We start from the raw sequence: 8,614 nt of genomic DNA on the forward strand, positions 1-8,614 counted from the left end.
CATGCCCATTTGTCCCCTATTTTACATTCAGTAACTCCCCTAACATTATCAGGGGCACCTTGTTTACATTTAGTATAATCACAATAAAACTGTAACATAAAACCTAGTATTGATTATGTGCATGAGGGTTTGTGCATTATAGCAAATGGCAAAATTATTCAGAAGCTATGTTGAGAAGCCTGCAAACCAAACAATGTCTCTTGACTTTTTGGTTGAATAATTCTTTGAGTATATTTGGGATTTTCAATTGGATCAAATTGTAGACCTCTGTTTCTGGTTTTCTTCTTCCTCTTCCTCCCCCTCCTTCTCTCCTCCTCCTCCTCCTCCTCCTGCTCCTCCTCCTCCTCCTTCTTATCCCCTCCCACTGTCTGTCCTTGTTTTTATTTTTGGTCTCTAAATATATTTGGGGGGAGGGTGTCCTCTCTACCCTCATATTTATATATTATTTTTATCCAGAGGGTCTCAGGTCAGTGCCATCAGTTTAGGAGCCTCCCATGACAATTGGTTGCTTTACAGGGCTAAAGGACCCTGAACTTAAGTTGACTTGAACTAATCCCTCGACTGTGCCGCAGGGGTACCCTGGGTGTTGTCCCCTTAACCCCAAGGGGACATCTGTGTTGCGGTGGAGGGAGGGACAGCAGAGACACATAAGGGTCCTGGGGAGCCCTCTAGTGTTATATGGACTCAGCCCACCGTCTACGGGCTGCCTTTCCTCCATCATCTCTCTTTCTCTGTAAATAGCTGATCTTTAAGTAGCAGCCCCACCTGATGCGCTCACCTTTTGCATAGGGAGTAGTCTTCCTCCCCCTCCCCCACGTCCCCAGGGTATGTTAGTGTCAACCTAGCTTCTGTCACAGCTTCACTCTAACACAGAGATTAATCCTGGCAAAGACATCCACCCAGGACCATTTGTAGGATGGCCCCGCCCCCCACGCCTGCTCCCAAAGGCCTAGGAATTCTCGAAACTGCGCACTCTGGCCAGCTGCACACAAAACTGGGGTTTGGCAGGGTCAGCGCTGCCACACGGGTCGGCACAGCTCACAGCTCCAGCTCCCCAGCACCCAGCAGCCCACAGTGCGGCCGCCAACAGTCAGCAGAGCAGGCGAGCAGATCAGAACGAGAGAAGACAGACCCACCGGGTGGTCACGTCGGGACATGCTCCTCACGGAGCCAACTGTTATGGTCACCTGAAGAGGCACGGTTCCCAGGTTGAAAATGATGCTGGTGTGGCTCCCCAAAGATTGAGAGGGCAGGCCAAGGCTTATGACTCAAATAATTGAGGTATCTGGGAGAGGCGGGGCTGGCCTCTCAAGCAGCTCTGAAATGGCTTGAGAGAGTAAACAGAAAAAAAGCCTGAGATTTTATTGTGGCTAGGGTGTTACAGAAAAAAATATTCAATAACATTTTTGAAAGACGGAAAGGCAGATTTTATTCAGAACCACTGCGACAGGCACTGAAACCACTGCGACGGGACTTCACGGAGGGGAGACATGGGATCGGGCCCCACTCCCAGCACAGCAAGAGCGAGTGGGGATCACAGCCAGAGAGCAGGGTGGGCGTCAGTGGATGGAAAATCACTGAGAGAAAATCAGGGTTAGGGATTCCTGCTAAACCGACCGACAGGATTCTGACTGCAGACAGGCCAGGGTGCTCAGACGTCACCTGAGGGTGCAGGAGACCGAACCCACTAGATATGGAGGGGATCGGATAGGAGGGGGCTCTGGTTCACGTGACTCCAGGGCTCCTGGTGAAACTGGATTTTACAAGGACGCGCAACAATAGGACTGGGAGAAGGTTTGGGAGCCTGAGTGAAGTTGTTCACGCGAAGAATCCGTGTATCAGTCTAATATTGGTCTAATATCAGTCTACAGTTGAAGACACTTAGGAATAAAAAGGCCGGGTAACTTGTCCAAGATCAAACAGAATAATGGCAAGAGTTCTGTTCACAGACGAGGCCTGTGTGGTTGGAACCTGAGGCCAATGCAGAGGAGGGCGCCCAGACTTTCTCCTCAGCCTGTCCAGGGTGCACACAGGGAAGGGGGAGGGGGCTTAAGCTGCAGCAAATACCGAAGCCGCAGCAAATACCGAACAATGCCGAGTCTGACTGCTCATTACAGGGACAAACATGGGCAAGAAAAACAGGCATTTACAAACACTTGTTTTTATATAAAGAAACGCTAAGGAACTCAATAACTGTGTACTTGGGGTGGCTGGACTAACAGCGCTGGAGTCTACAGTCTACAGGCCAGGATATATGAGCAGTGAGTCTTCTTAAGTCAGACTTTTCTATTTTCTAGATTTATTAAAAATAAACACAGAAATTTATATATACCATGTTTTACTATCTACTAGTCTTTCTTTAATTTTAACTTTTGTACATAGGAAACCATTCTAAGATTTAATTCCTTTAAACGCTAATGGTTACAAAAGTGTAAACCATACAAAATGAAAATTCTCAAATCTCTTGCTAAGGGACAAGTTGCATCCCAGTTTGTCCTTTTCCTGTATCTCACAGAGTGGGGGTAATTTAGGAATAAGTAGCATATTATGATGCAATAGGCATTTGGGTTAAGCTCTCTAAACATATTAGGATTTTCGAAGATTTACAGAAGGCTTTGATTTCAATTAAAATAAAAATTCAATCACTTTAGCCTTTTAAATTTCAGTATTCTCCAGAGACAAACACATACACTGATGTTAAAATGAAAAATGGGCCTGAGAGCTTAAACACATTCTTCTCACATCCTGAGGTTCTCTTGCCTGTAAGGAACAAAAATTCTCTTCGGTCACTCAATTACTTTGCCTTAATGCCATCATATCTCTCAATCAACTTACATTTTTAAACCTAAAAAACTAAAAATGCTATCATGCAAACAGGGAATGAAATGAAAAAATGATCAGGAAACTGGAGGCAAAGGGCTGCACTGCTCAGCTGATAAAGGAGACGAAGGTAAGAATCAGCTCAGGTGAGCAGCCTGCTTCCCATGAGATAGAAGGAAAGCTGCTAGCAGAAGGTTCCACATTCCAGACTCCTCTTTTGAGACAGAACCCCTGGAGTGGGTCAGTTCCAGGGGAAGGAGGGGAGGGGCACCTGAGCTGCCCCAGGAATGAACTCTGGGAGCCCAACGCCCTCCTCTCCTTGGGGAATAATGTAAACACTCCCTCTCTCAGGTTTCATGTCACAGTGAGGAAGGAACCTGTGCGCCTGAGTCAGTGACCCAAACGAACTACCCAATTCATGACTCCTTTGTCCATGAGACACCCGATCTTCAGACTTTCTCACTGTGCACAAATATACTCTGAGTGCACCTACACTGTGGATGCAAAACTCAAACAAAATGTCTAAAACTGTTGAGGCCTAAGAAACCACAACCTCAGGTGTGTCAACCTCCTCTCCCTCCTTGTGCACATGCACCTCAGCTTTCTAGGGCTGCAGCTTCTCTCAGTGTAAAGGCTCCTCCTCCATGGTGGGTGTGAGCAGGAAGGACACCTGCAGGGCGAGGCTCCCAGGGAGAACCACTGGGCCTTCAACTGTTTCCTTTTGCAGGTGAAGAGGCCTTGGTTTGGGTCACTGACCACAGGCCTCTGCTCCCCACTGGAGTGTCTCTGGACCACATATATTTTAAATGACACAAACCTAGTGTTTGAACAATCTGGTCAAAACATTCAAACCCAGTCTTCATGGGAAAAAAAAGAGAAGAAAATTGTAATGCACTTTGTTGACTGAACAAAAAACCCCACAAGTATATATGCATTCCAAAAAAGAAAAAAAAAATGTTACTATTTTTATGACAAAATATTGTCTTATGAACTAGTAATCATACTTGAACACTTCAGGTCTGCAAGTCTAAGCCTTGGAAATGCATCTGAACTCATTCAGAATAAAAAAAACCAGACCTCAGAATATTACTAATACACTCGAGAGAGGAAAAAAGGGAAATAATTTTTAATACACGCTATATAATATTGGAATTTATTTTTTTTCTGAAATTTACCTCTCATGCCTCTTTGAGCTTTATATTTGTTGAAAAATGGAGACTTAAAAAAAAAAAGGAAATAAATCTTTTCAAGGTGATAAACCCAGGGAGGGGCAGTGCTGACAGGAGAGAACACCCAGGAAAGTTTCAAGAAGGAGCCCCTCGCCAAAGGACGTCTGTGCCCAGGGGAGGTCCTGGGAGGCTGGACACAAGGATTTTATACAAAGTAGTTATGGTGGTTATTTGCTACTTTTCTCTCATGTAAAATATCCACAAACAAATAATAAACCTCATTAAAACAGCAATCTATTGACTGTGGGGAAAAGGGTGAACAATTAAAATACTGGGTGTTTGAAATGCACCCTGGAGAACAGTTTATTATGATGCTTGAATGGACAGTCGGCGTTTGGGAATGTGGGATGCGGGGAGGAGACTAGAAATTTAAGGATTTATTGCCAGTCCCAGGAAGATGGGTGGGGAAGAAGAACAGGGTCGTGGATTTGAGACCCTGCTTCCCAAACATTTGGAAAACTCAGGAAAAAACAGGCCCTCCTTGGGGAGTAAGGCAGGACTGGGGACCGCACAGACCACAGCTCCTCCTACGCACTAACCCTGGTTACCGAGTCATGACTGTCCCCCGATGACCTTCCCGGTGGTCACCGCACTACTTGAATAAATGTGGGGCTGCAGGCGCAGAACTACCCAGAGAGGCGCGCAGTGACGGGACAGGACGCCCCGGGTCCCTGTTGCTGGCCTAGACTCCGCGCTGCGAGCGGGAGCGGACTGAGGTCCGATCCTCGTCGCAGGGAACTCGGGTCCGCAAATTCAGAAGGTGATCGCGAAGAGGCCGGTCGGCCGCAGCCTGTCGCAACCAGCCTTCGTCCCTGTCCCGGGACACTGGGTCTCGCACGCTCACCATTTCCTAGTTTCTGGGGTCCCCCAGCGTCGTCCCTTTGGCTCCAGCTGCCGGTGCAAGTCACAGTGGGACTGACGCTGCTGCAGAGACACCTGGACCGTTAACGGTAGGTGAGACGCGAACTCGAGCGTAGCCAGTAGCGTCCTCGCGGGAGCGCGCTCCTACCCGCCAGCCCTGCTCCGGCCCAGATTGGGCAGTTGCAAGGACCCGCCTCCCTCTGCCTCAGTGACAGTTGGGGAAAGGGGTCAGACGACCGAGTAGAACCAGCTTCCGCCAGGATGGGACCTGTCCCTTCTGATCCCTTCCTTTTAACTGAACTTTGTTTCTGGTCTTACGGGGACAGTGGTGTTTCTGCCGCTCATCTTGAATGCGGACACACAGGTATGCGCCGGGAATTCCAGAGTCGGTTTCCAGGTGGAGCACACCCTTGTGCAAGAAAGGCACTCAGGCCAGGCCAGGCGCAACTGGGGCCAGAGGGTCTGGGGTCTTCCCTGGGTGAGTCGTTGGCATAGGCTGGGAGTCCACCAATGGAACTGTGATCCTCGCTTACAAACAAACAAGGACAACAAAAACAAACACATGGATCAATGAAACAAAACAGATAGCCCAGCAATAGACCCACACATGTATAGTCAATTAATTTATGGCAAGAGAGCAAAGAATATATATTGGGCAAAGGAGAGTCTTTTCAACAAATGGTGTTGAGAAAAGTGGACAGCCACTTGAAAAGAATGAAACTGGACCTCTGTCTTATACCATACACAAGAATAAACTCAAAATGGATTAAAGACTTGAATGTAGGTCCTGAAACTATAAAATTGCTAATAGGAGTCATAGGCCATAAACTTCTTGACATAGGTCTTGGTGATGATTTTCTGAATCTAACACCGAAAATGAAGGCAACAGACATAAAAATAAACAGGTGGGACTGCATCAAAGTAAAAAGCTTCTCCACAACAAAGGAAACGATAGATAAAATAAAAATTCAAACTACTGAATGGTAGAAAATATTTGTAAATCCTATGTCTAAATAGAGACTGATACGAAAAATATATTAAAAACTCATACAAGTTAATAGCAAATAAAAAATCCGATTTAAAAATGGGCAGATCTGAATACAAAGAAGTCATACACATGGCCTATAGATACATGAAAAAAAATTCAACATCATTAATTATCAGAGAAATCCAAATCAAAACCTCACACCTAAAAGAATGACTATTAACAAAAAGACAAGAAATAACAAGTGTGATGGGAATGTAAATTGCTGCAGCCTCTATGGAATAGACATAACAGAATATTATTCAGCCACCAAAAAGAATAAAATTATGCCATTTGTGACAACATGGATAGACCTCAAAGGCATTTTACTAAGTGAAATAAGTCAGTCGGAGAAAGACAATACCATATAATCTCTCTAGTATGTGAAATTTAAAAACCTCAAGTTCACAGAATCACAGAATATTTAGTAAATTAGTTTTTGCAAAAGGCGGGGCAGAAAGGGAGAGAAATAGGTGAAGGGAATTTTTCTTAAAAGATTGAAATTTAGAGAGAGGAGCTATCTGGAGTAAGAGTAGCAAGTCTCAAATACATTAGATTTTGAACAGTCGGATGAGGTACATCTCCTATTCCCAGCACCTGACACACAGCAGGTGCTCACGGAACACTGAATGAAGTTTCAAATCTCATTCTCACTAAATAAGAGAGTTCTGCCAGAAAGAGAGGTTATACAGTTACTCATTGACTTTATCAGAAGCACTAGCAGAAAAGACATTGTACCGTGGACCTCACCCTTCATTCTTGCAAGCTCCAAGGGCACACTCACCTTCGACTAGGTGAGAAGTATGACACTCCTCAGCAGTTAAGAAATGAGTTGGAGTCAGCGACCACACACCATGTTCACTTAAAAAAAGGATTAAGAAAGATTCTAAATTCTAAGGGATACATTTCACCACTAGAAAGTTAAGTTCTTGAAGGAAAAAAATGTGTAGCTCTGTATTTAAATTTTCAGCAACTGTCATGCTGTTTTCTATACTGGCTGCACAATGTTACATTCCCATCAACAGGCCACCTGCATCCCAGTGGGTGTTTTCACTTTCTTGATGGTATCCTCCGAAGAACAAAATTTATTCATTTTGGTGAAATTCAAATTTATGTGTTTTTTTTTTGCCGTTTTTTTTCTTTTGATGTCATATCTAAGAATTCTTTATTAAATCCAACATCATGAATATTTTCCTTTATGTTTTATTCTAAGACTATTGAAGTTTTACCTCTTATGTTTAGGTATTTGATCCATTTTAGTAAATTATTCTATGACGTGTGATATAAACATCCAACTTCATTCTTTTGCATACAGCTATCCAGCCATCCCAGCACCAGTTTTTGTTTTTGTTTTTGTTTTTGTTTTTGTTTTGGGAGGGGGGTAATGTTAGTTCCCTTTATCTTTGTAAGGCTTTCATGTAAATCTTTATTCCCAATTTTTAAAAAGCATATTCTTTTCCCATTTGAGGTATGCTTTTCATTTTTATTGGGCATATATGTAACTGAGGAAGTGAAGAATCATATGGTAATTCTAGCTTTAATTTTTGAGCAACTGCAAACTTTTCCAGAGTGGTTGCACTGGTTTTTATTTGCACCATCAGTGCATGAGGACTCAAATTTCTCCATATGTCCTCAACAACATTTGTTATATCATTTTTTGATTGTAGCCATCCTAGTGCCTAGTGGCTGTAAAGTGGTATCTCTTTTGGGGTTTTGATTTGCATTTTGTTGAGACTAATGAGATCCAGCATCTTTTCATGTGCTCTTAGCCTTTTGCATATCTTCCCTGGGAAACTGTATCCAGCTCCTTTGTTTATTCTTAAACTGAGTTACTTGACTTCTTTACAATTAAAGTATGAAGTCTTTAGATTTTTTTCTATGAAAGTAACTTTGGTATGTAATTTGCCTAAATATCTTCCATCTATGGGTTGTGTTTACACTCTGCTAAAATTTTTTTATTTTAATTGTGGTGATATACACATACAATAAACATTACACTTTAGCCATTTTAAGTGTACAGTTCACTAGTGTAAAGTGCATTAACATTGTGAAACCGTCTGCAGCTAAAGTTCAAATAAATAAAATAAAGTACTTTATCATTGCGGGGAAAAAGTTGTGAAACCAATCTCCAGAACTACTTTCATCTTGCAAAAAACACAACTCATTCTCCCCTCATCCAAATCCTGGAACCAACCATTCTACTTTTTTTCCCTATGAATTTTACTACCCTAGGTACAGCATACCAATGGAATCATACAGTGTTTAACTTTTTTTGATGGATTAATTTCACTTGGCATAATGTCCTTAAGGTTCATCTATGTTGTAGCATGTGTCAGGATTTGCTTTTTTTTTTAAAGCTGAAATACTATGTTTTATGTGTACACCAAATGTTTTTGATCCATCCATCTGATGGACACTTGGGATACCACCACCTTTTGGCTATCATGATTAATGCTACAGACATGAGTGAATATGTATCTGTTTTAGTTCCTATTTTCAATTCTTTTGGGTATTTACCCAGAAGTAGAATTGCTAGATCAGATGGGAATTTCTTAATTTTTTGAGAAACTGACATGATATTTTCACACCCACAACATGATTTTATATTCCCGGCAATAGTACACAAAGGTTCTAAAGGGTGTTTTCACTTTCTCTAATTTTATTTTATTTTATTTTATTT

This window comes from Pteropus alecto, unplaced genomic scaffold (assembly GCF_000325575.1).
Source record: "Pteropus alecto unplaced genomic scaffold, ASM32557v1 scaffold304, whole genome shotgun sequence".
Classification (NCBI taxonomy): Eukaryota; Metazoa; Chordata; class Mammalia; order Chiroptera; family Pteropodidae; genus Pteropus; species Pteropus alecto.